This window comes from Physeter macrocephalus, chromosome 12, assembly GCF_002837175.3.
Source record: "Physeter macrocephalus isolate SW-GA chromosome 12, ASM283717v5, whole genome shotgun sequence".
Classification (NCBI taxonomy): Eukaryota; Metazoa; Chordata; class Mammalia; order Artiodactyla; family Physeteridae; genus Physeter; species Physeter macrocephalus.
Window position 1 is genome coordinate 27944215 of NC_041225.1, and position 27236 is coordinate 27971450.

A 27236-nucleotide genomic window follows, 5' to 3' on the forward strand; every position below is an offset into this window, starting at 1 on the left:
GTCTGCCAGACGGACCCCAGCTTCCAGGGTGCTGATCCCTCGTCTAAGCCAATCATGGTGACCCCAGGCCCCGCGGGGGTGATTGATCCAGGAACTGAAGGACTGAGCTAATCACGACAGAAATTTCTGTAACCGCAGGATTCCCTCCAGAAATAAGCAGGCGTGTTCTAGTCCCACCCGCAGGGGAAGGAAGTGTGCTGAGGGGCTCTGGGGAACTTCTCCGGGCTATTTTCCAAAGGGAAAGTGGCCTCTTCTTCCTCTGCTGTTTATGGAAGCGACACCCAGAACTTCTGCAGCCTAGAGAGAGAGCGGACACCCAGGGGCACAGGGCTGAGCTGTCTCAGAGAGAAGGGGCTGGAACAGCCCCACGTCTGGGCTGGCGCTGGGCCTCCTCTGAACACACCCCGGGGCCGCTTTTCTGCTACAGCAACATGAAGCATCCTATCAGGCCCTCCGCTCTGAGTCTCACGTCCCGAGTGGGAGAACTGTGCAGTTCAATGCCTGGAAAATAATAGACGCTGCAAATAGAAGGTGTCTCGGGATCCGATTTGCCTAAAACTTAGTTTACGGTTAGCTTTAAATACTCATTAGCTGTACGAAGTATATACGTACCGTCTTAGCTCAGGCTGCTGTGACGACACCACAAACAATAGGTATTTATTTCTGGCAGTTCTGGAGGCTGGAAGTCCAAGAACGGGCAGATGCAGTGTTTGGTGAAGCCAGCTTCCTGGATCATAGGTGGCATCCTCTCCTGTGTCCTCACACGGCAGCAGGGGTGGGGAGCTCTCTGGGGGTCCCTTCTACAAGGACACTAATCCCATCACGAGGCCATCCTGGTGACCTGATCACCTCCCAAAGGCCACACCTCCTGATACCATCGGGCTGGGGGACAGGTTTCTACAGGAGTTTTAGGGCCGCGGCACTTACCACGTTCATTTCCAAAGGGCGCAGGAAGAATGGAGACGGTGGTGCCGTCACAGGGAGCGGGACGCACTGCGCAGGGACCACGGAGTCTGATTCCACAGCAAAAGCACTCATGTGCCAGGGCTCCTCTCCCTTGTGGATGTTTGAAGACTTACAGAGCAAGCGGCAACTCTCTCGACTCCAGGGGTGCTGGCCCAGCGGCCGACGCTGGCGGAGTCTGTAATTCCCCCCTGCGAAGACCTAGCGCGGTTCCCAGAAGCATCATCGGTTACAGAACTTGGCAGCGACGACAAGAGCACCGGGGCCTGGCGCGAGCGTTGAGGCCTCGGCTCGGCTGAGCCCGCGCGGCCCGTGTGTGTCTGTGGGGAGATGCCGGAGGCCAGGTCTGCCTTCAGGGGCCTCTGGGTGCTCCCCGTCACTGCCCCGCGTGGACCTGCTGGCTCGGGTCAGCCCCGGGCCTTCCCGGCACCACCCAGGACGTGGCTCTGATCTTCCTTTTCTTCCTCCTCCTCAGCAAAATGTCTGCGTTTTGCTCTCTCTGTTCGGAGGCCTGTCTCGTGGCCAGCTGGCGCCCTGAGAAACAGATGCCAAGTCTCCTCCTCGTGAGGCATCCTCTGTCTCCGGCCTTAGTGGCTCTCCTTCTCATCGTAAGAGGCGTTTCTTTCCGAACAGGGCGCAGTGCATCCGCCTCAAGGACTCGGGTCTGGATGGCGGGTTGGCTGATGCCCAGACTCAGCTCAGTGCGTTACCCACTCAACGCACATTCTTCCAGGTCTTACTTTGATCTCCCGCCGCCCAAGGAAGACCTTGCCTCAAGGATGAGGGCTCCCTTAGTTTATCTTGGGCAGGGCGGTTCCAGGAGACATGATGAGGGGGCGGGGACACAAGGTGGGGAGGAAAGTCAGCGAAGGCAGGTGGATGAGCAGGTCACTGCTGGGGGACGGGGCCTGACCTGCACTGGGTCCGCTGGGAGATGGCGTGGGACAATTTCAGGGTCCTGCAGTCTGTCCCTGTAGAGGGACGAGGGGCTGGGGTGTGGGCCAACCAGCTGCCCCCCTCCCTGTGAGGATGTGAGCTCCCTGCTTCTCTCACCCGCCCCTCAAGCTGCAGGGCCTGCCCTGAGCCCTGTAGGAGAAAAGCAAGAATTCAGGGCACCCCAGGTGGCCCTCAGGTAGCCTGGGGAAGAGGAGCAGAGAACAGAGCGCGTCTGCTGGCCCCTCACCTCCACAGGGGTCCTCCGGGCAGGCTGCCTTCTGTGCCCCGCTTTCCTCTCCCACCTCTGACGTATCTGCCTCATGTGATCTGACCTGAATCCCAACTTCCCTCCCTCTCTCTCTCTCTCTGTCTCTGTCTCTCTGTGTTATTTGCTCTGAACCTCACATCCTGGAGAGAAGAGCTCTGGACTTTACCGCATGTGCCCACCGCGGACCAGGCACTTGGTACCTTACAGACATGACCCCTTGTAATCCTTACAAGAACCTTATAAAGCAGACGTAAGAGCAAACTGGGACTCAGGGAAGATTGCACTCGTTCCCTGAGGACGCACAGCAGGAAGGTGGGGAGCGGCCGTTAGGAACCAGCTCTGAGTCTCACCAGAGCCGCTCTTTCTTGCGTCTGAGGTGCCGTTCCCGGGGACACAGGAGCGGGTGGGAGAAAGGGCGTTGCTCTCAGCTCTTTCTGACTGTGTCCAGCCAAGTCAGCTTGACTGAGAATCTGTCCGGGTCTCCACATCTTGTGGGAAATTGGATATCAAATGTACACATTATTGAATTTCATGTTCTGAATGTTTAATTCTTCTCCAGGTGTCTTATAATTAGCCATTTGTTACATAAATTGTTTTCATGACTTACATACATTGTTTTCATTAGTGGCTCTAAAGGGGAGAGTGGCGTTAATAGGTGGTAAATACAGATCACTCTGCAGCAGGAGAAGTCGGTGAGAGCATCGGAAGCCAGCAGGTGCCGGGCTGAACGTTCGCGCTTCATGGAGCCCCTCCTCCGGGGACACCTGTACAGTGTGCAGGGCGGGGACTGGGGACCCCGTCCTTCCCCTAATGGGCCACGTGGGACTCTGTGGTGGAGACGGGAGACTATCTCTACTCCCTCGGAATCATCACCTCTGCCCCCAGCAAACCCGGGGATGCCGAGAGTCACACCGTCTTGGGCACCTTCAAGAACTAAGGCGCTTTATACACATTCTCCCGTTTTCATTTACCTGCAGGATCCACCCGGGAAGTGACTGGAGTAAGTGGTGAAGTTACGTGGCAACTGAAGACACACAGGGAGTCAGTGTGGAAACCTAGGGTCAAGCCCTGAGCTGTGTGATTGCTAAGCCGGCCCTCAGCTCGGCGGGATGGTTTGGTACCGGCCTCCCGTCTGCTCCTGAGACTTCGTCCCCAGCGCTCTGCCCTGACATCTGGAAGGTGATGCACGCACCCGAACAACCCCCGCTCCCATACTTGGCGACCTCTGCCGTGATCGTTGCCTCTACCTCCGAGGGTCTAACAGTGAAAATAGGCCAGGCATATGGAAACATGTCCAACGTATTAAAGTATTTATTACTAACCCTTACAAGTCTGCAGGGATGTCCCGTGAAGAGCGGGGGCCAGGGAAGGACGACAAGGTCAGGACTGTACGACTTCATCTGTTTGAAACACGGTGTGAAGGGGGAAGGATGCCCTTCCTTCATGGGGGAGCCCCCAGGTTCAGAGTAAACCCCATCCTGGCTTTCAGGGCTCCATCAGCGGGAGCTGAACACCTGTCGCAGACGTCTGCCCAGCCTCCCTGGGGAGCCGTCTACCAGCCCCCTCCCCATCCTCACAGCCAAGCCGCCGCTAGCCACGTGGGGACCACCAGGGTCACATCGAACTGTGTCACTGCCCCCGTTTATAAGCTGCTGGGACAGCTGTGGGCCCCGGGTCACCTCTCATCCCACGGCCAGGACTCTGGGGACCCGGGACCCAGGGCTGGTTCGTGGGCACGTGACCTGCGTAGGGCCCTGCGCGGGGAGCAGTGCTGGGTTTAATGCTCTGACTTGCCATCTTGAGCTTCTTCACGAGCTTTCACAAGGGCCTGTGTTTTCACTCCGCACCATGAATCGTGAGCCGCGTCCTTTCGAACCCTCGGTTCCAAGCCCTCTGCTCCCAGCTGCCCGGTGCGCCCTCTGGAACTCATCATCATTTGCAAAACCTTTTATACTTTCAGCTCTTGTCAATGTTTTCTTCACTTTCCTCCCACCCTGCAGCCTCCCCCTTGAAGACCCTGCCACCCACCGTTCTCCCCGAGGCTTGGCTGTTTTCTCTCCCGCTCTCTTCTCTCATTTACTTGGAAAAACAGTCGACTCCCTGCCGACTCCCCCTGTACCCAGGCGGCTGAAGGAGGCGGACAGCGCGCTGGCCACTCGCGCTTCCCAATCACGATCCCCGGCTTCAAGTGAGTCCCCCCAGCTGCCTGGAAAAGTATTCTGCGTTCCTTACCGTATTTACTTCTCTTCCCTCCTAGACGATCGCTTAAATATCCTTTCCCCTCTCAGTCGCTAGATCTCTCACGCTCAGCTGACAGCCACGCTGTCTACTGAAATAAGAAAATAGTAGCAAACAGAGAGGACTTTCCCAGTCTCCCTGAAGCTCAACAGCCACCAGCATCAGAGCCCGTGGTCCTGCCTTCCCTCGGGGATGAGCTCTGCTCTCGCCTAAGCCCCACCTTCTCCCTGGGCACCGCACCCAGCCCTGCTTGTCAAGGACTGGGCGCGGGTCCTTTCTCTGTCCTTTGCATCATCCCTGTTCTACCTGTTACAGGACCTGCCCCCTCGGTACATGAGCGTGATACTATCTCCCCGATTATATCTGACCCCACTCACCTCCCCTGCCACCCGCTCTCCTCCCTCCCGTCCGTAAAGGCCACGGGACACAGGGCTCCTCGCGCGCGCCGCCCCCAGATTCTCTCTGTCTTGAGCTCCGCACCTCTGTGTGTCTGGACTGTTCTTCCTGGAGGTCACCCCCTCCTGCTCTTCTTCAGTCCCACCACCTACTCCTTCTCAGGCCTCCTGGCGGCTTCTCGTCCCCTGAGCTCTAAATGTTGCTCAGGACCCGACCCAGCTGATCTCAGCCTCTGTAGCTCCTCAGCACCATCGCTTTCTACACCACTTTTGCTGGTAACTGCCAGGCTTATTTCTCCAGCCCAGGTATTTCCCCAGGAATCCCTAATCACACCCCCCCCCCCCCGTTTATTGGTCACCGCACTTAGACACCTAATGGGCACCTTAAGCAGATCCACTCGCCTCTCGCTAAGTAACAGCTTAATTCTTCCCAATGTTCATGACAAAAGTCTTGTAGTCTTTTACCCTTTTCCTCACATCCCCTATTCAACCTGTCAGCAAAACTTAAGGGTCTACCCTCTGAATATGAAGAGAATCTGCCCACTTCCCCACCGTTACTGTGACTGCAGGGCTCCGGCCCGCCGTCCCCTACCCCGCCAGGTGCCCGCAGTGGCCTCTTCACTTGGCTTCCCCGCTGCAGCTCCTTCCTTCCAACCTGGCAGCCAGAGGGAGGCTCTTCCGACGTAAATCATCGTGTCACTCTCTGCTCAGAACTCTTGGTACCATCCCGTCTCTTCCAAGTCAAACCCAGGCGTTGGAACCAGCTGCGCGAGCCCGAGTAGGTGCCTCCACGACCCCTGCGCGCCCCGGCTGCCCCGCGCCTTTCCGTGGGCACGGCACGCGAGCTCCTGAGATGCTGCCTGGCTGTTCCTTCCACCTGGGACATTCTCGGGGCACGTGTCTGTTCAGCTTCTACCTCGTTCAGCCTGGTCTCTGCCCAGACATCGCTGCCTCCGTTCCCACGATTCTTGGTCCTGATTTGTGGCCCTTGCTTTCTTCTTCTCCATCGCACTTACAACCCAAAGGGCCTTGTGTTTTGTTAATTTGTTTACATTTGGTTTGCCCCCTCACTAGAACGTGAGCCGTTCCTAAAGTCAGGGGTTTTTATCTATTTTCTTCACTTCTTCATTCCCACGGCCTGCAATAGGGTGCGATCGGGGTTTGTTAAATAAATAATCAAAAGAAAAAAAAAAAAGCACAAAGGCCATTGAGTATCAGAGTCAACGCTAAATCCATGCCCTAAAGTGTATGTGCTAAACTCACCGGGAAGCTGCTTTCGGCCTATTTGCTCTGATTTAAAGTCTTTTAAATCTCCAACGAGCTTGGCCATTTGATTTCCCAGGCAACAGGCAGCTGGAAGCAAATCGAAAGTGAGAGGGGCTGGGTTCAAAGCCACGCCAGCCATGACCTCGATGGCCTCGTGGACAGGGTGGCACCAAGTGCTCCAAAAACGTGGGAGAGCCCAGAAATATCACCTCCCGGGTCCATGGGCTATACGCCTTCGCAGCCGGTTCTGTCTCACCAGCCCTTGAGGAAATCACTGTGTTTGAGAATATAATGTCCGGGCTCCATAAAGATGACCTTGAGTCAGGAGAAAAGGCATAAATAAATATATCTCAAATGTTCTTTTTAAGAAGATGATCACATGTGTTAAACATTTCAGAAAGACTTCCTTCCCATGTGGTTAATTTTTCTTAAAGCTTTGATTCTTAAAGAGGTAAGCATGCAGCATTTGGACATGACATGTGCACGGACGGGGAATTTACCCAATTCTCCAAAATGCCAGGTAAATTCTTTACTGAATAGTATTAATACATGATCCTTATAGAGTTTTCCAACTGAGCTTAGAGAATAGATACAAAGCACAAAAGATACAATTAGAAAGCAATTAAGCACCGGCTCTGCAATACCAGACAAGTATGATGGGAGCCCAGAAGCCCAGGGACTGGCACTGGCTGGAAGGCATCGCACAACCGCAGGTTCACGGCAGGCAGGGAGCTCCCCTTGGCCGTCCCCGTGTCTCCCCACAGTGGAAAGTGCGTGCCCCGTGGAGGTGCTCTGAACGCCTCCTGACCGAACTGTGTAAAATTGAGATGGCGCAGGGAGATAACGCACCAGCTGTATGTGCAAAGGCGAGTGTTCACTGGCAGAGAGAGTGCGTCCTTCCAGATGAGGTGGGGTTGTCCTGAATTGTGTGGCCTCCATATTGGCATGTGAGCTGCAGCCCAAAGATGTAAAGACCTGGTGGGTGCGTTTGCACCCCAGGGTGTTAGGGATCTGACGTGAACTCCTGAGTTGAGGACAGCAGGGCTCCTCTGTGATAGGAGGGGTGTGTAGGACTTGGAGCTGGTTTCAGATTTATCGCTGAGCTTCGGGTATGTCCCTCACCTTCTCTGTCCCTAAGGGTCATCTTCAGCAGAAGGGCTCTCACTCCTCAGAGGTTATGACGGTAACATTATTACTACTTGTAAACATTGAGAAGGTGCATGTGAATGTGTGCTGGCGCGTACAGACCGTTAACTGAAACGAAAACGCACAACCTAAAAGCTGAGGGTTGTGTCTTATTTGGTGGACACAACTGAGGACTTAAGCCCGGGGCGCAGCGTCTCAGATGCGCTGAGGGACCGCTGTGAAGAGGTCAGGGAGGGGCCACGATCTACAGGGGTTTTTGCCACAGAGAGCAGACAGTCGGAACATGGAAGGATGACTGTTCATTAAAGAGAACCAGACGTCTCAGGTTAAGGACTTCAGTGCTTTTCTATGCATGGGAAGATGCAAGAGTCTGGGCTCATTGAAATCATTCCTTTGATCCGCACCTCCGCTACCTGGGGCCAGGATCCTGCTTTTCTCCATCCTGAGTCTTCTCCCAGGGCTGAGAGATGGCCTGGATCAGTTCCAACAGTCGGGTGGGGAAGAGAGAAGGGATAAAGGAGGGGAATTTTAAGACGTTCTTTCCCTCTTGTCAAACGTGAGTTGAACTTGAGTAAGTTAAACAGTGGCAGAGTGCGGCCGCACAGGATCTCCCCCTGCGGCCCTCCTCAGCCTCAGGTTATCCAAGGAGCCTTCAGCCGACTTCCGTGAATTCACACGTTCCTTCCTTTCAAGCTTTGTCCTGGAGCCTGACGCCCCGTCCCCATCCCTTACATTGTTCTCATCGCTCTCTGGCTGAAGGTGTAGACTCTGAGATGGGTTCTCGGACCTAACAGGGTCTTTGGGGTCGTTCGCAACCCCAGTGGAGCTCTCCTCCTGGACACCGAGCTCACCGCTGCTTCATTCACTGTCACGTGTTCCAGCCATTTAATTTCTCCAGTGCCACGTGCTGGGGGGCCGGGCTCGGGGGCTTCCTGACTCCATGTCAGGGTGATGCTGGAGGGAGCCCGACCCTTCCCTTCTGGTAAGAGTGTTTGTGCTAAAATGCAGCACAAACACTGAGAAGGAGAAACAACGCAGGGCAAGCACGGCACATTTTTCAAATGGGTAAATTTTCTGCAGAACAAAGTTTTTCAGAGATGTTGACCTTTTAATTTAACTTCTGTTGCCGTAAATCGTTCGTCATTCCTTCGGATTGCTATTATCTCTCCCCTCTTAGCCTGTGAGCTCTCTGCGGGCAGACACTAGGGCAGAAGCTTCCCATGCGTGGTCTCGTGGTGTCCTAACAGATGTCCGGGAGTGAGCTAGGGATGGGAGTTAGGCGGTGACTCACACAGAAGGCAGAGGTGTGCACGGGCCTGAATTAGGAAGGGAGTGACACGTTCGGGAGAGACAGGCTCTGAGAGGGGCTCCTGGGGTCCCCCTCCCATCCCTGGGGTCCCCGCCACCCCCCCTGCTAATGGGCGGTGTCCACTTCTCCTCCCTTGGCACTTGCTCTTAAGCATGAGAAGGCAGTGGGGATTATTCTGCTTAACTTTCCGGGGAGCACCAGACAAGGTGGTGCAGTTCCTGCCTTGTTTCTGGAACACTCCCTCACATTTGGAGCCTGAGCCACCAGGTCCAAAGTTTGGCTCCCGGGGGGCCGCCATGCAGTGGGGAAGCTCAGGCCACATGGGGAGGCTGTACGTAAGGCTCAGGTCAGTGGCCCTCGGAGCCCACTGCGCACGGCAGCCTTCACTGCAGTGGGACCAAATGGAAGTGAACATGCCTCCAGGTGCTTCCGGCCCCTGGCTGTTTCCTGGGCATCACGGCACAGAAGCAGCCCTTCTCCTGTGTCCTCTGATCCTCGACCGACAGCATCCATCTTCTCCTGTGTCCTCCGATCTTCGACCAACAGCATCCACGGTTATAACAAAGTGGTTGTTTGAAGCTGCTACATTTTGGGGTACCCTGCTGTGCAGTGATAGTAACTGGAACATCACTTAGATGGGGGAGAAGGCAAAGGATTAAGCTAGAGAGATATTCTGAGCTCACTTAGGAGGGCTCTTAGATGCCAAGACCAGGAAACTGGATTTTATTTTGTAGACCAGGGGTTGGCAAGCTTTTTCTATAAAGAGCCATACAGTAAATATTTTAAGCTTTGTGGGCCATATCCAGTCTCTGTTGCATTTTCTTCTTTTTAATTTTATTTTTTACTATCATATAAAAACTCAAAACCATCTTTAGCTCAAGGACCATATAAACACAGGCAGCTGGCCAGATTTGGCCTTCAGGCTGCAGTCTGCCAATGCTGTTGTCAGCAATGTGCAGCCAAAGAGGTTTTTCAAAGAAAGAGTAAACTCGTCTGATTTTAAGTATAACCTCAACCCCTGTGGAAGTACTATTTCCAGATGTTATAAGAGAAATACATTGATAGATCATGTGTGTGTGTGTAAATTCAAGAGCTGGATGCAAATTGATATTTGCTGTGTTCAGATCTGACGTACGAATGCACACTAAGAAACATCAAAAGATATCAGATGAAAGCAGCGATTTCTTATGTCAATAAGACCCTGGGCCATAGAGCGTAAAGACTTCGAAATCTTCTTGTCTAAATAACTGATGTGTTTATCATTATTTCTAAATGTCCTTTATCAAAAGTTTTATTTGCAATTAAGGATTTCAAATTGTTATTGTCTCTTTGCCCTAGGACATTCTTAAAACGGAGATGTGTTGTCTCTCTGTTTTTTTCAACTGAAATCTTTTGAAATAAATAATGATCCTAACAGTTTTATATCATTGCCATCTGTGCAAGATAAAACTTTGTAAGGAACTACTAGCTACAAAGTGCAGTAGTTTTTAGTGCCTTTGTCATATACGGCACACGGGAGATTTGCTGCTTCGCAGAATTAAACGATATGACACATTTTAATTTTCTTTAAATAACCGGGCGCGGGAGATTTGCTGCTTTGCAGAATTAAACAATATGACACATTTTAATTTTCTTTAAATAACCACAGAGATTAAATTATTATTGAACTGTGTGTTGATTGAAGGTGCATTTCAAGGCTTCCAAAATGTATCTAATAAAACAGCCCTTTGTGTGATCATTTTTATTCTGGAAAAGAGTTTTTGTGTCGGGAACGTTTAACCCACATAATTTTGCCACAGGCAAATATAATCTATTTCATTATATTCTATGTCGTCAGAGAGAGAATATAAGCTATTTCACTCAAATGTGAGATAGGAATTTCAGGTCAAATGGTCACTATAGGGAGATAAAGTGAAAGATGGTTTGAAAAATACGTATGAAAGCTTCGGCAAGTAATTCAATCTCTTTAGACCTTAGTTGCTTTATCTGTAATATGGGAATGAATGAATGAGTGAATGAACCAGTGAGTAAATGAACAGTTAATGGGCCCCAGGTAAATAAATTCAGCTATTCCATTAACGTTGCTCTATTCCTGTTTTACAATAGCTTTGTGAAACAGAATACTATTTACATTTTATTGATGATAAAGCTGAATCTCACCTTTCTTGCTTTGTGAAGTGGTGAACCATAAAGTAAGGTAAAACAGGTGGGAACGTTTTGAGAGATACCAAGAAGAACATCCTTTACAACTCTATGAAAATTATTCATTTCACAGCTCATGAGAAAGAGTTGTTAATTTCTTATTAAAGTTAAATTTCTTTTGGCCAGGTCAATTAAAATAATACTTTTCTTGGTAGAATCTTCTGGTTACAATTATGTTTCTTTAAGCACCTCCTTCTGAACTGAGCCAAAGCCAAGTAGATCCCATTTCTCATAAGATGTTTTACTCGGTTTTATAAAATCGTATTATTTACTGAGTGAAGGATTTGGGACATTAGTTTTCTGCCATTACTGTAACTGAAGCCACTGTGGGTCCTTTAGTAATTCTCTGCTCCTTTTTATTTCTTCCCTTTCTGTCCCAGTTTATCTCAAATGATGCAATGTCCTACTGCAGCCTGGTAGCACAGTGATTTTAGCCTCATGCCTGGGTTTCTTTAATGCCTTTGGTCCTTTCACAAGGATGTCCTCATGGGACCCAGCAATTGAGCCAAGAGATGGACTCAGGCTCCTCTCTTGTTATTTATAATTCCTGTTCATATTCTCTCTCTCTCTCTCTCTTTAAAATGAACAATACAGTTAAAAGACTCATTCAGCTCAAATGGGCATTATAATGTAGGGATGAAACACATCAACTTGCATGCCACCTTGCTTAGGTTCAAATCACAGCCCTCAATTATCAGCTGTGTGACTTTGGGCAAGTTACTTAGCCTCTCTCTGCTTGAATTTCGTCCCTTGTAAAGTGGGGATGTTAATAATAGCCCTAAATCTCATAATCCTTGCCCCAGGGTGAAGAGAATTAAAATATCTAAAACCTTAGAGCAGTACCTGACGAATAGTAAGTGCTCATGAGATGTTTGCCATGTTTATTACAATTTTACAATGGATTACAGTAAGTGGTGTTCACTACCTGATGAGGCTTAATGGATAACATTTCTGGATCCATCCAAGGAGAGACAGCATGCAAATATTCGTTGTAAATTTTGAAAGTTGCAGAAAATTCACTTGGCTATTTTTCTTTGCTTCGAATTAGAAATGTACTAATAACCTGTATCGATTGGAAATCTAGTGAGTGTTTGGACTGTAAATCTAGACATCCGTGATTACATGCCAGAGAATTAAAAAGAGCGATCAATATTGCACAGGAGCGCAGAGTGACTATTAAAATTATTGTACATTCTTGGCAATAACATGGTCCAGGGACCAACTTTTCAAGACAGTGATAGAGCCCTGGATACCTGTTTTGTTTCTCCCGCTTAAAACCAGACTGTTTTATTTCATAACAACTATGTTTTGCACTTGTAAAATGCATGTGGAGAAAGTTAAGAAGTATCGAGGGTGATAACATATGATTCTTCCCCCCAGATGAAATGATCCTTTTTATTACTCATAGACTACATCACCCAATTAACTCTTAGCTATGTACTTTTGTGTTATTCTCTAATATTTCAAGAAAAATGTCTGATCTTAACGGTCTGTTCGTGAGGTGCTAGCTGAATACTAAGACACCAACCGAGCCTTGGGGTAAGAAGCCCCACTCTTGAGCTGTTACATCCCTACAGCATGATTAATGATGGTTCACAGGAAGGTCCGTGTCTGTGTGTGTGTGTGTGTGTGTGTGTGTGTGTGTGTGTGTGTGTAGGAAGGGGTAAACAGGTGAGGGAGTACTGGAGATTTGTCAAGATGTGGAGCAGAGAGAGAGAATTCTTTTTAATTTCAGACTCCTGTCTGCCGAGGAGTGAGCAGGTAAAAAGCCCACCCGTCCGTCAGCCTTTGCTAGCCCGCTGCCGGCAGCTCGGGACACAGAGAGGCGAAGGCTGGTGGTGCGAAGTTCTGAGCGTTTCAGTGAGCGCATGGCGCTGTAGCTGCACACAGGCACAGGGAGAGGATGCCGCCGCGGGTGGTGAGGGGTGGCAGGCGTTCTACTGGAGAGAAGCAAACCCATCCTTAGGATTCCCGTGGCACAGACTCAGTACTTAAAATGAGACTCTTTTTCTGGAAATAGAAAGAGGTCCAGACACAGGAAATGAAGTTGGGAAAAGCCTGGTGGTGATGGCCGTGCAGAATGGGAGTAGCAGGGACAGAACGAATTCAGAGAAGACCAGAACAGAGACACTTGTCGTAATCAGACCTGACTCATTTTTTTTAAAAGCAATTCCCTATTGCGGATGGAATTGAAAGTTAATACTGAAACCCTACTGAATACCATTTGTCATCTGTTGCATGTGATTATGTTTAAACTAGCTGAGTATATGTCTTATACTTGATATGTGGGTTCAGTAATTTTTAATCCTTTTATTGTCTTCATAAAATCCCAGTTTACATAACATCTTAAGGTACCTGAATGAGGTAGCTATCAGTTATCTTTGCTGTGTAAGCCACCAGTTATCTTTGCTGTGTAACAAATTACCCCAGGACTTCACAGCTTAAACCATCACACATCTTGTCTCAGTTTCTGTGGCTCCGAGGTCTGGATCCTCTGCTGAAGCTCTTCCCCAAGGCTGCAAGCAAGGCACTGGCCAGGGCTGTGGTTTCATCTGAATGCTCAATTAGGGAAAGATCTGCGATTAAGCTCTGTTCCAACACCTTACTTTATTGAGGGCTGTTGGACCGAGGGCCTCAGTGCGTTGCTGGCTGTTGACCAGAGGCCACCCTCTGTTCTTTGTGATGCGGGCCTTTGCAACAGGGCAGGTGCTTCATTAAAGCCAGAGAGAGAGGCTGCTATTAATAGCAAGACAGGAGTCACAGTCCTTCGTAACCTCATCACAGAACCACCCCAACATTGCTGGGTTCTGCTGGTAGCAGCGGTTACTCAAGGGAGGGGACCACACAAAGCTGTGAACACCCGGGGTGCATCACGGAGAGTCTTAGCCCTGCCTGCCACACTAGCTTTCCTTTTGCAGTTAGGGGATCGTGCAACAGGGTGGATAAATCTAGGGAAGCTGTATCCTTCATAGAATATTATTCTAAAGGCTGGACACTTGCAGGTGTGAAGACACTCCTAACATCTGTTCCTGAGAAACATTGTAGGGGTGGCGTGACCGTGGGGAGAATTAAATACGATATTAATAACACGAGGTGCTAGCAGAGCCTGGTGTCCAGTAAGGGCTCCATAAGTTATAAGGCCCCGTTCTTCTTCACTTCAGTGACCTTCATCGTCGCAGCAGCTGCCCTTAAGAAAGACCCAACGCTTAGCTGAGGCCTGGCCTCTGCACCCTTTCCAGCCTCACCTCTGACTCCTGACACCATCTGTCTGTGAATAACCCCCTGGACATTCCTCAGGTTCTAGCATGTGTCAGGCACCGCCCCCCACATTCCTCCAACACCCCTTGACTGCCTGGCAAATCCTACTCACCTCCCAGCATCAATTTCAATGTTACCTCACCTGGGAAGTCTGCCCCAGCCATCCAAATCCTGGGTTCTGTGCATCTCCTGTATGGGTGTCTGTTGCATATTTTGCTTGCCTTTATGCTGCAGCTTCTCCTCCTCTTCCTTCTCTTCCTTTTCCTCTTATCACTACTGCTGCTGCTCTACTATGACTACTACTATTACTACCACTCGTGACTACTGCTGTTGTTCTATTATTACTATTACTACCACTCGTTACTACGACTACTGCTGTTGTTCTATTATTACTATTACTACCACTCGTTACTACTGCTGCTGCTCTACTATGACTACTACTATTACTACCACTCGTTACTACTGCTGTTGTTCTACTATGACTACTATTATTACTACCACTCGTATTACTACTGCTGCTACTACTACTATTACTATTCTTACTCATTATTGTTGCTGTGGCTGCTACGACTACTACTCCATTTATGAATGGAATTATTCCTGCCTATGAGAAAGCGGCCCTGAGGCCGCTGGGAAGTTTGGGATGTAAAAGGAAGTGGGATGGCGAAGATAGAGCTGAAAGATACCCTGCAGACTCCCCACTGTCGGCACCGTCTAGGTCAGGTGCCCAGCAACTCTAGCTGTAGCCACCAGAGGGCAGTGCCAACCCACATGCTGCTGCTGCTATTACTACTGATGCTACTATTACTACCACCACCGCTATTACTACTGCTACTCCTACTATTACTGTTGCTGCTATTACTATTGCTACCACTATTACTACTACCACTACTGTTACCACTACTATTACAGTCGCTGCTGCTATTACAACAACTACTACTGCTACTATTACTACTACCACCATTACTACTGCTGCTACTACTATTACTAGTGCTTTCCAACTGCTACTGCTCCTGTTTCAGCCACAATCACCGCTTACAATTATTACTACTATACCTACTACCTTCTAATATTTATTGAGCACTACACAACAGGTGCTATTTAGTACCTTACATATTAGCTTATTTAATTCCTTTTCAGATTGAAGAGGTAGCTATTAATATTTGTTTTCCTTTTCAGAGATGAAGAAAGGAGGCACAGAGAGGTTAAAAAGTTGTCCTGAGTCCTATGCTGGAGCTTGCGCTTACCTTTTATATTCACCTCTAGGTTGTAAGTTTCACGAGTTCAGGTGAAACTTGAACTCGTGAAACAGCCTTTGATATGTAACGATATAAATTATTTAACATACCTTAAATAAGGTGAAACAGCCTTATTTAAGCTGTTTGTCTTGGTAGATCCAGAATCGAACACAGCGCTCCATACAGACGGTGATTATTATTCAATAAATTGGAGTGAAAAATTAGAACGCCTTGTGTGACAGTTTCCATCACTCCGTGACTCATTTATCTCACTGTCTAAGGTAATAGCACCCTGTCCGCAGGATTGCATGAAAGGTTCAGTGAACAGCTGTGTGAACCTGACACAGAGAAGTGCCTGGTTGACGTGGCCATGGTTAGCGAAGTGGACAGCTGGACTACGGCGAGACCCTCTTCCACTTGGAGAGGAGCTGCTCCCCGTGCAGCGATGGGGAGGCGTGGGGAGAGGGCAGTATTCATGGGAGGCCAAAGGGCACGTGTTTGCTGAGTGAGCTCAGCGCCTAATGACATGCTGTTTCTTCTCAGAGACAGTGAAAAATTAGACTGACAAAAAAAAGCACAAATGACACCTAATCTGGCTGACTATCAGCTTGCTGCGCAGGTGGGTGGGAGAAAAGGAGATTTTTAGAAGCGTGGGGTCTGGTAGTGATTGGAGGAGAGGTGAACTGGTGCGCACGGGGGTGGGAACTGACCATCCCAGGCTCTTTACTTACCAGCTCAGAGGTCTCTCCATGGCCTTCCAGGGGTGAATGGCCTTGAAGTGCTAGGTTTTCACTCTGAATGCAGAAGCACTTGCTTGAGCTAGTTGCCTTTACTCTTCATTAAGTGATGCTTATCTTGAACAATTCGTATGAGGTCATCAGGAAATGTTTCTGGCTCTCAGCTGTGTTCTGCCTTCAAAATACACCTTAAAATTATCCACATTCCCTCGAATTCGAGTTATGGGGAGCTGAAGCGTATTTCTCTGCAGTTACCCTTTAGACTCTTCACCTCAGTCATCCGATCTTGGACTGCTTGCCTTGGCGTAGGTGAAGTAGAACATTGTCAGATGCTCATTGAGAAAGGCGGTATTTTTATTTAATAAAAGTATTTTTATTCTTTGCAGGAACAGTGACCTTAAAAGCCTCCTCCAAGTTCTCTCAGCCGGACCCTCCTGCCCAGCCGCCTTCATCCAGCTCTGCTTTGCCAAGAGTTCTGCCAGAACCTCCTGTCACAGACGCCCCCTGGCCCCCGGCATCTATGGTAAGCCTGCTGACAGGTGGTCCTTGGTCGGGGGCTTTGCCCTTTTTAAAATAATGACGTTGTGTTTCCTCTCTTCAATCCCTCATGATTTTACTGAACTTTTCAAAATGTCAGAGAAAGAGAGAGAGAGAGAGAGACAGTCACTGGGTAACTTTTCTTCATCTCTAACATTCTGATGCATATTACCAGGACCTAAAAGTTTGTCTTCTCTTCATTTATTATTTTTAAAAATTCTATTATATACCTGTTTTCCGCCCTTTACTGGGCCTGACTTCCTTTTCCGAAGATGGATACTAGCCTTTTGATTTCATGGGAGCGCAGGACTCTGGGAGGGAGGGAGGGGGCTGGGCCCTCTTGTTACTGCAGTGACGAGCATCCAGTGCTTTCTGGAGGCCGCTGAGCTCTCTCGTTCCCACACGATTTCAAATCCCACCTTGGATGTAAAATTGTGCATAGAAGTGGGAGAACTTAAACTCTTTCCAATGCTATGTTGTCAGTTAAATAATAGACTGAACCCACAATAAAGACTCAAAGATCCTCAATGTTTGTCTGGGGTTTGCAAGTTACTGCGTTATTTATTTATTACATTATTTAATGAAGCTGTCTTTGCCAGGATGATGCTGAGTAACATAGTATCAACACATGAAATTCTGTTTCGACTCTATTTTTACAAAGCAGGTTAATCTTGGCCCTTGGATTAATTGTAAACTTAGCTCTATCCACTTCTATCCTCCTTTGATTCCACTTGACGTGTTGCCCATTTACATCTAATGTGGTCATTGATATGGTTTCATTTAGGCCTATCATATTATTACTTTTTTTTTTGTTTTTGCAGAGTGGAATCTCATCTGATTTTTGTTCCTCTGCTACTTTTGTTCCTATCATCTTTTGGGTTAATCAAATATGTTTTGTGCACCACTTTAAATTCATTTAAATGTATCTTCTCTATTTTTAAAAAGTATTTTTAAGTGTTTGCTTTGTGGATTACAATATATATCTTTTATCACTGTCTACTTAGAACAAATATTATCGATAAATGACTTTATTTAAATATAGAAAACTTGCAAATTTTTGTTAAACTTATATCTAAGAATTTTCTTAGTTTAAGTCTACTGTAAATGAATTTTTAAACATTTTATTTCCTTTTGTTGTTGTTAGAATGAGAAACAACATTTCTTTTTGTGTAGTGACCTCATATCTGTGATCTTATTCATTTTCGCAGTTGTTTTGAAAATTCATTTTTTACACAATCACAGCAGCTGTGTAAAAGACAGATTGATTTCTCTCTTTCCGTGTGCTACTTATTTTTCTTGCCTTATTTCAGTGGCCAGGAATCCCCAGCACAACTTTTGTATCAGTGTTATTAATATATAGTATGTTTACAAACATTATTACGCTCTTAATTTTTGCCTTAAATGGTAGTATATCTTCTAACTAAATTATAAGAAAAAGGAAACCTATTTACAATCTTTTATATTTATTGAAATATCTGCCAAATCTAGAGCTCTTTATTCCTTCATATAGATTCTTGTTACCATCTATCTGGTGTTATTTCCTTTAGGCCTGAAGTACTTCCCTTTAGCATTTTTACAGCTCAGGTCTGTTGGAGAAAAATTTCAGTTTTCTTTTTTATCTAATATATATATTTTTTCAATCCTCATTTTTCAAGGACACTTTCCACTGGGTGTAGATTTCTGGACTGATGTTTTTCTTTTAGCACTTAAAAAATGTAGTTTCACTGTCTTCTGGCTTCTATCATTTCTAATGAGAAAGTCAGCCATCATTTCTATCATTTTTCTTGCTGTGTATAAGGTGTTGCTTCTCTCTAGGTGAAAAGTCTAGAAGATTTTCTCTTTAACTTTGGATTCTAACAAATTTATGGTTTAGCAAGATTTTTGATGGGCATAATTGTCATTTTCTTCTTATTTATTTTGCTCAGGTTTTATTGAGCTTCTTGGATCTATTAGGTGATATTTATCATTACATATCAAAATTTTCAGCCTTGCGTCTTTAAATATTTTACTTTCTGCCCCATTCTCTCTCTTCTCATTCTCAGAGTGAACTTACACATATGTTAGGCTGCTTGGCCTTTGTCCACAGTTTACTAAGGCTATGCTTATTTTACTTTAGCCTATTTCTCTCCCTTCTTCAGACTGTATTATTTACCATTCCTGTTGATCATTTTTTCCTCTCTTGCCTCCAATTTGCTGTTAAACCCACCTATTAACAGTTCATCTCAGATACTGTGCTTTTTACCTTTAGAGTTTCTATCTGGTTTCTCCATTCATTCATTTTCTGTAAGTGTATTTTCCTTTAAGTTCTTAAACATATTGATAATAGCTGCTCTAAAGCTCCTGTCTGCTCATTTCAACGTCTGGGACATCTTGGGTTTAGTTTCTATTGACACCTTTTTTTGGTCTTGATTTTGGGTCACTTTTTTCTGTTTCCTTCCATGCATAGTGATTGTTAAAATTGCAATCTGAATATTAACGGTGACACACTGTAGAGCCTCTGTATTTTTGTTTCGTTGAAGCATGCTGAATTCGTTCCAGTAGGGAGTGAACTTGTCTGAATTCAAACTCCAGCCCCTGTCCTTCTCGCATCAGCAGCTACTCAAATTCACGCTCAGTTCTTTCTGTTTTTAGCTGCTGCATTTTTGTGGGGTCCCCTGGGAATCCCCCCGCGCATGTCTATTGAGCAGTCCACCAGTGGTTTGGGAGAACTTGTGGCAGATTTTGGTGTTCTCTTCTCAGTGGCTCCCCCTCTTCCAGGATTTCACCCTCACTTTCCAGATGATCAGCCCTGAGCCGCAAGTGGATTGGAGAATGCCCTTTTGCAAAGAGGTGCAGATTCATAAATCTCACCACTGCTTTCCTGTGTTTTAAATGCAGAGTCTCCTTTACTGACTGCTTTTGAAATATTTTGGCTAGGCTTTACAATTGTTTTCTGGAGGATGGTCCAACCAGCCTACTCCCCACCGCTACTGGAAGCCGGACCCTCCTTCTGAGATTGTTTGAAGATGAAGTTCTTCTCATATTACCCTGTTCTACAGGTACAGCTGTCATCGTCAACACCGCCAGCAGCAGCAGCGTTCACTGTCTGTTTAAACTTGGGGAGGACTGTGCGACATCTCTATATTTCATATGTAAATGAGCTGTAGCCATAATAGTATCACTTACTTGACCTACTGTGGTCAGCTAAGGAAGGCCCTCCAAAGACGTCCATGTCCAAATCCCCAGAACCTGAGAATGTGGGCTACACAGTAAAAGGGACTTCCCAGCTTCAGTTAAGTAAAGGCTTTTGAGGTGGGGACCTTCTGTTGGACTATTTAGGTGGTCCCAGTGCAGTTCTCAAGGGACCTTATAAGAGGAAGGTAGGAGGATTGGAGTGGAAAGAAGGCCACGTGACAAAGAAGCAGAGGGAAACAGTCAGAAACAGAAGATGCTCTTCCTGACTTTGAAGATGCAGGAAGGGGCCGGGAGCCATGGGATGCAGGCAGCCTCTCAAAGCTGGAAAAGGCACGGATGCAGATTCCTCCTGGATCCTGCAGAAGGAATGCAGCCCTGCTGACACCTTGATTGTAGCCCAGTGAGACCCATTTTGGGCTTCTGATCTCTACAATCTGTGTTGCTTTAAGCCACTAAGCTTGTGGTAATTTGTTATGGCAGCCGCTAGCTCCGGCAAAGTAATACACCACCATAATGATTTTATCCGTGGCATTCACAACTTTGATTTCATGAAAAAGAAGCAAGCTACATAGACCTACTCATTATACAAATACCTAAAAGAACTCCTCAGAGATGGACTTTAATGTCGTCATTTTCTGTATATCCATATCAGTTTCTTGTTAAAAACTGCCACTTTGTGAAGTTAGGCTCAATTCAAGGGTAATAAAAAATGAGGATAGTGTTTTGAGAACTACACCGATAGCAAAGGACGCTTCTTTAGATACTATGTTGAACGGCCCTCAGGTACCTACCTGTTCTGTACTTGCAAGTAGTATATTTGTAATTTCTTCATAAAGGGTTTATGATTCAATCTTCTTTACGACACAAGTGGAAGCTTATAAACCAGTTAATATTTCTACCTTACACTGTCTCTCCTGAGTTTCCATTTACCTTATAAACGACTTGTAATAAAGCCACAGCATTAGTTTTGTTTTTCTTTTTTAGTGCCTCATTGGCAGAAGAGCTGTCTGCTTTCTACGGTTTTGTGTGTCTAGGTGACATTGGGTGACCAGTTCTGGCCAGTGGAAAGTGAGAGTGAGAGGAGTAATATGTCAGCTCCAGCCTAAGGTGGAGTGTCTGCATCTTCCCCATCTGTGACCTCAGAAGCCACAGGCCCAGATGGGGTGTTAAAGGCAGAGGGGGCCTGGGTCCCTGCCTCTCCCCTCGGAGCAAAGCCTGCCAGGAATGTCTACGCTGGACCTCCCATAGCAAGAATGAGACTGCTAGGTGGTACCCGGTGGGGGCGCTTCAAGGAGCTCCGGTTCTTTATGTCTCAGCCCAGAAATCATTCAGGGAGAGGCACAGTGATGTATAGGAAGTGATTTATTAGAATAGGAAAACTGTGAGGTTTACGGGCAGGTGCACAAGAGGGGGCCATGCCCTGAGAACTTAGTGGGCTACAGTTTAATAATCAAAGGAAAAGTGGGGAGCGGGGGGAGATCATCTTCTTCTTCATTCTTGAGTAGACGTCAAGCTTCTGTCGTCAGCTCCTCCTCGGCGTCGGCTGGGGGAGTTTTCTTGTCCCTACATGGTCAAGCTGGGACTATCACGGCACAATTTATATTAGCAGAAGGGTGGTAACATATGCTGGAGAGGGTAAATCATCTCAGGTTTTAGTGTAATGTGACCTTTTCCTTATATTTTTGTTTTTAGTGCGTGCAGAGGAGTGTGTCCTAGGGATCATTAACTTCCTGAGCGCTCTGGGCAGCATATGGGTCTCACGCCACCGTTGTTTCATTGTTTGGGGGCAAGTCTCGTGCTTCTGTTGCACGGTTTTGTTGCTAAGCAAGCAGGCTTGGTTTTGTGGTTAAGCAAACCTGCTTTCTTGGGTGATCGTTAACTTACAATACTTTTTTCTTTACTTACAATCCCCTAGTGGGATTAACTATTTAATCAAAGTATTTGATACTTTGTCCCTTTACTCTGTCCCTACCAAGAGGAAACCTTCATCCTGTTATGCCATTAACCCTTTGGGACAGTTGGAGCAGCTTACACGTTTACCTGCAGACCACACAATCATCAGATTAGATCAGAAAAGCTGATTTTGGAGAATCCCAATAGCGGCTTGGCTGTGAACTGTGGAGGGTCTCCCATAGGCTGGGCACTTATACATTCTTTATATTCCTGTATCATCCCTACAAGATGTGTATTTTGGCAGGAGCCCAAGGCTCAAAGAATGTAATGAATGTACCCAAAGCTGACAACCAGAAGTTGATGGAACTGGGCTCTAAAACCAGTCCCAATGTCACAGTCATGATCTTTCCCTGCAACGCTCTACTTTTAAAGTTGCAGAACCAGGGATTGCTAGAATAATTTAGTCAACCCCCTCTTTTTATGGAGGTACATGGAAAGTAAATAGCAGCAAAGTTGGTTTCTTGAGTTTTTTTTTTTTTTTTTTTTTTTTTTATCACGTACACTGGCACCGTTCTTAGTAGGGGCCATTTGGCAATGTCTGAGACACTTTTGGTTGTCATGATTGAAGAGGTGTCATTGGCATCTAGTGGGTGGAGGCCAGGGATGCTGCTATACATCTCACAATGCCCAGGACGGCCCCACAACCAAGAATGATCCAGCCCCAAATGGCGCTAGAGCTGAAGTTGAGAAACCCTGTTAGGGGGCGTTAAACCGGTACGTGGCAGAGATAGGACTCAAACCCACGGTATCACTGCTGCATCATGTGTCTATCGGCAAAGGCTAATTACCACTGGCTGAGAGACTCGAGTTCACTGACCAGTTGGGAACCTAAGAGATACATAAGGGAATCATTTCAGCACTTTGATCTTCATGAGCATGTGAGCTCTTGGACCATGGGGGCCAAGGCCATGTCCTACTGCGTTTTCATTGTCTAGTACCTGGCGCATCACAGAGTAGGTTCCTGCTCGATGTTTCTTAACTTAAAACTTGATCAGTAAGTAGTTTTCTGTTCCCCTAAAGCTGATACGAACGATAGCCACTTGGTAAATAATTTGAGAAGAATATTTATCAGGTATCTTTTGCCGATTGACAAAATGTGCAGCTCTCCTCCATCCTCCAGTGGAACCATGGCTTGAAGGTGAGTGTTCCGGGGGTTTCTCTGAGGAGAACAGGCCCTACTCCCCGGAAATTCTGAGGTGCATTTCCTCTCGTGCTGCACGCCTACAGCTGCCGCCTCCCTTTCTTCTGAGTCTTGTAATTCTCGGCAGCTGCTTTCAGAAGACATTCAACGCACTAGCGGCCGTTCTTCTGTGCACTGGGTCTTTTTGATTACCTTCCCCGCTGCTCCACAGCAGGGTCTGAGCTGTTATTATGTCTTATTTCCATTCGGTAAGAGTCTTTTGGGCAGAGATGCTTCCTTAATTGGCATTGCCGCATCGGGGGCTTGGGAAGGCGGCTTACCCCCCCACCCCCACCCCGCTTCCTTCGTTCACTATGGTCCCCACCTGGCCTGTGGCTAGCCATCCAACCCCCTTCTCATCAAGAAACCTTCACTCTTCTGTGGTTGGATTTCATTTTTAATTCAGAGCCCTTGGAGTCCACAGCCCTCTGAAAAACAATATTCACAGCCCAGGAGCCCGTGTATTATCTGAGCCGAATCCAAGGTATTTCAGCCCATTAGAAAAATAAATGACTGTGGAAAAGGAGAAGAAAGGTATTATATACAAGAGTTCTCACACCCGCCAGCCTAAATGCTTTCTGATTAAGAAAAAAAATTCGCAAGCCTGTGGCTCCGCACCCATTTGATACAGGGAGTCACAAAGGTAGACAGCCTCGACAGTGATCCCCGCTGGGCTTGGAGCCTGTCCCCCCGTGGGTCCATTTCTGTGTTCACTCTAAGGAGGACAGGTGAACTCCATCTCCTGGTAAATGATGGAATCTGTAACCCCCTGTGCTTTGCTTTAGAATAAACTTCTCGTCCTTAAGATCACTATTACCTTCTAGAAAGCTGCTGTTTGTGCCACAGAATGTTCCCCTCACATACCACACCGTCCCATCTTATGGGTGAATGCTAATTATGCAGAGAAATGCCACGCTCCCACAGGTGCACGGGGACTTTTCTCTCATTACACCTCACTTATCTGAGTATACGCTCTCTAGGCTATGTTTGGAAGCCCTATGAAGAGAGAAGGGGAGGTGATTGCTTCCCTTTGGGAGGGTGAACAGAGATGAATGGAGAGTCTTGCCGGGGCCCAAATGTAGTAAGGACATTGCCTTTGGGTGTAGGACCTTCATAACACACTCACTCTTCCCCCCCGCCCCCCAGCCTTGCCCACTTGAATACACACCTCCGGACTGGGTCTTGAGGCCTTAGTCTGAGGACCACTGGACCATGTGTAGCTTGCTTACCTACATCCCTAGCTGCAGGGCCAGCCTGAGTCCTTCCTGCCCAGGGATCTGCTTTGCCAGAACATGGCTGCAGCACGCAGGCCCCGCTTCATGAGGATGGGGGCAGCAACCTGGAGGCCAGCCCATTTTGAGGGCAGCAATTTAAGATTTACATCTAGAGTCTTCATAGATGATAGCTATACGTGTCTATCGCCATCCCTTCTGACTGCATAATTATATTCGTTTCCTGAAAAGCTGAACGAAGAATATGATGAGACTACACCATAAAGGAATTAGAAGAGAGACGTGGGGACTGTTTACCGACTCAATAAAGATAGAGGCATGGGCTGCATGCCAGGCGAAGGCATTCCTTTCTGGGGAATGATATACTGCTGAATGGGTTTGAGTCAGGGTTTCTGTGCATGATCCCTGAATGTTGGGGGCGGGGCGGCATTGACAGCAGCCTACACAACAGTGCTGCTGAATGAAGGGTATGAGCTCGGAGGATGAGGATGGAGAGGGAGGGGCTGCTGGAAGAGAGGCTTTGGAGTTAGAACAGGTAGAGTCTGGGGGAGGAGGATGGACCAAGTCAAAGGTGAGTGTTGGGTTCCATGCCTTGTAACGAAGACTGCTTTGATTGGTTGGTCGACCTTGCTGCAGAGAGTAGGCCCTCAATAATATTTGCTGAATCAAAATGGGAAATGTTTCCTTTGAATACTGCTGCTTTGCTTCTTGGCACTTTTAGAAGACACGTTTCTGAGTTTCTGATTTTTAAACAATTTAACACATTAAAAAATATTCTTTCTGATGTCCGTCCATCTCCCCAATCATTTGTCAAAGAGGACAGGAGGCGTCATCTTCCTTGGGGGGAGTTTTTAAGCCGTTCTCCGCCAGATCAGCCGTGCAATGGATTATGGAAGCAAACAGCATGGCAAAGGACTACAGGCCATGCCTCAAGTTTCACCCAGGAGGATAACTGACACCTAGAGCGACCTTTCTGAGGGGAGCCATCTGAAGTTAGAGATGATTATTGATTTAGTCATTTTGACTGAGATCTAAGGCAGCAGAGTGAGCTTGGACTCGGTAACAGAGCTAATCTTAATTTCCACCTGTGCTGATCTCCTTAGTCTGATGTATGTTGCTAAGCCCCTGAAATGCGGGTCCGGGTCAATGTTGCCTTCAGCAAACTTCTGTGTGGTACTAGAGCAATGCTGTGTGCCCAACTGACCCAATTATGATTAGGTAATTGGCTTCATTTCTCAGCGTCTTTCATTTTTGTTTCATTTTCTTTAAGTGACGTGTTGTACTTTGGGGTCTTGGCACGCTGCTAGCCTTGGTTTAAACCATCTGAGAAAGTCTGCAGTTACGTTTGCCATCAGTACAGCAGGTGACATCACCAAGGCACTCTGTAAACGTCATCTCCACTCTCACTACATGCCCGGAAGGTAGAGCTACTTCTAAATGAGCGAGCTGGGGTTCGGGCTGTCCAAAATTGAATGAGAAGTTGATCTTTCAACAAATTAAATGAGAAGAATGGGGGAGCTGAGGTTTGGGGATAGTGGCGTTCTGCTGCTGATTTGTTTGGTCACTAGTTGTATTTATTTTCGTGTGTCTCTACCCAGAGGCTGCTGTGACAGACACTTAAAAAAAAAAAATCCAAATCAAAATAAAATGTGTTATGCCCAAGGCATTTTTTGTTTTGATTTTTTAAATTGCATATACAATTTAGGAGAAATTTTATCCGTACGTTTTAGATTCACTTAACTGAAATCATGAGAGTGTTTTTTGTGAGTTCTATTTGATTATCCTTAAAACCTGTCGTGAGTTTATTTATAAAACCCCCCTTTTTTCTTTCTGTAAGTAGTGTCACTCTTTTCCAGAGGCAAATGTACCCCATCCTGAGAGTTGTGGGTTTTTGCGGGAATTTGCGGAGCCCCGCATTCTGATTAGAAACAAATTTCGTCCCACCTGGTGAGCTCACCCGTGGTCAGGCAGGTTGCTTCACCCAGCTGCACAGACACTTCATCAGCCCCAGGCCCCAGATCTGCAGAGCAGGTAACCCCACTACTGAGACATAGTTCATAACCTCTGTTTCAGATATTCAGCTCCCAGATTGACTTACTTTTCCGCCTGCTAAAAGAAACTATCTGTGCTTTCTTCTGCCTCTTTTTCCTTCCCTTTCACTTGATTCCCTTTTTATTTTCCTCCCCTGCAGAAAGTCACTCTGGCAAGGATACCCCCGGGTCTGATGGTGGGACGTGTAAAAGCCACCAGGAGCCACAGAGCATGAGGGAGGGGAGCCACGGCCAGGGACAGTGGCTGTGCGCGGGTGCAGTTGGTACCAAGAGTGCAATATTTAAACGAAGCCTATCTGTTAATAAGTCTATGGTGCAGAAGACTCCTTCTGCTCAACTTTTAAGAATGGGTCTCTTTCGTGTCTGCAAGATGAAAACAAACACATAGCCCTTACATAAATGGGTACAGTCCCCCTTTCCGAATTGGAGTGTAACCTGGTGGATGTCGTGAAGTTTAGTGGTGTGCTTCCAGAGCAGGGATGGGCTTCCGGAAACGTATCCCAAGGGGATAATCTCAATTCCTCCAGTTCACCAGCCATCTGAGCCCTGGGCTGGTTAAGAGCTAGTCTTCGAAGCCAGCCTGCGGATAAAATCACAGCTCCAGCCCAGGTGAGGTGTGCACCCTGGGAAAGCTCCTTACTGAACTGCTGCCTCAGTCTCCTCACCTGTAAGATGGGGATGAAAACATGGCGACCGCTCATGGACTGCATGAGCGCCTGCAGAACACATAGTGCAGAGATGGCACATAACAAGCGCTCAATAAATGTCAGATGTGCCTCTTGGTCATTGCTTTCAGCGTCTGTTTTCTTATCTGGAGAATATGGATAATAATAGTTTTTACCTAATAAGATTATTGTGGAGATTAACTAAGACTATATAAGATTATGGAAAGCGTGGTATAGTAAATACCATTAATGTTGTTATCTATTACATTTGGGCAAACACTTATGAACAAAGTACTTATTGCTGTATATTTCTGTTGGCAAAAAAATTAAAAATCTAGAGAAATTTGACCATTTTATTTGGTGATATTTGGAAGGTGAAATTATGTTTACAGTGATTTTTTAATAACACTGGGAAAAGCTATTGTAAAAATATTAAATTTAAAAGAGATAAATCTCAAGGTATCATCTGAAAAAACCTGTACACAGGG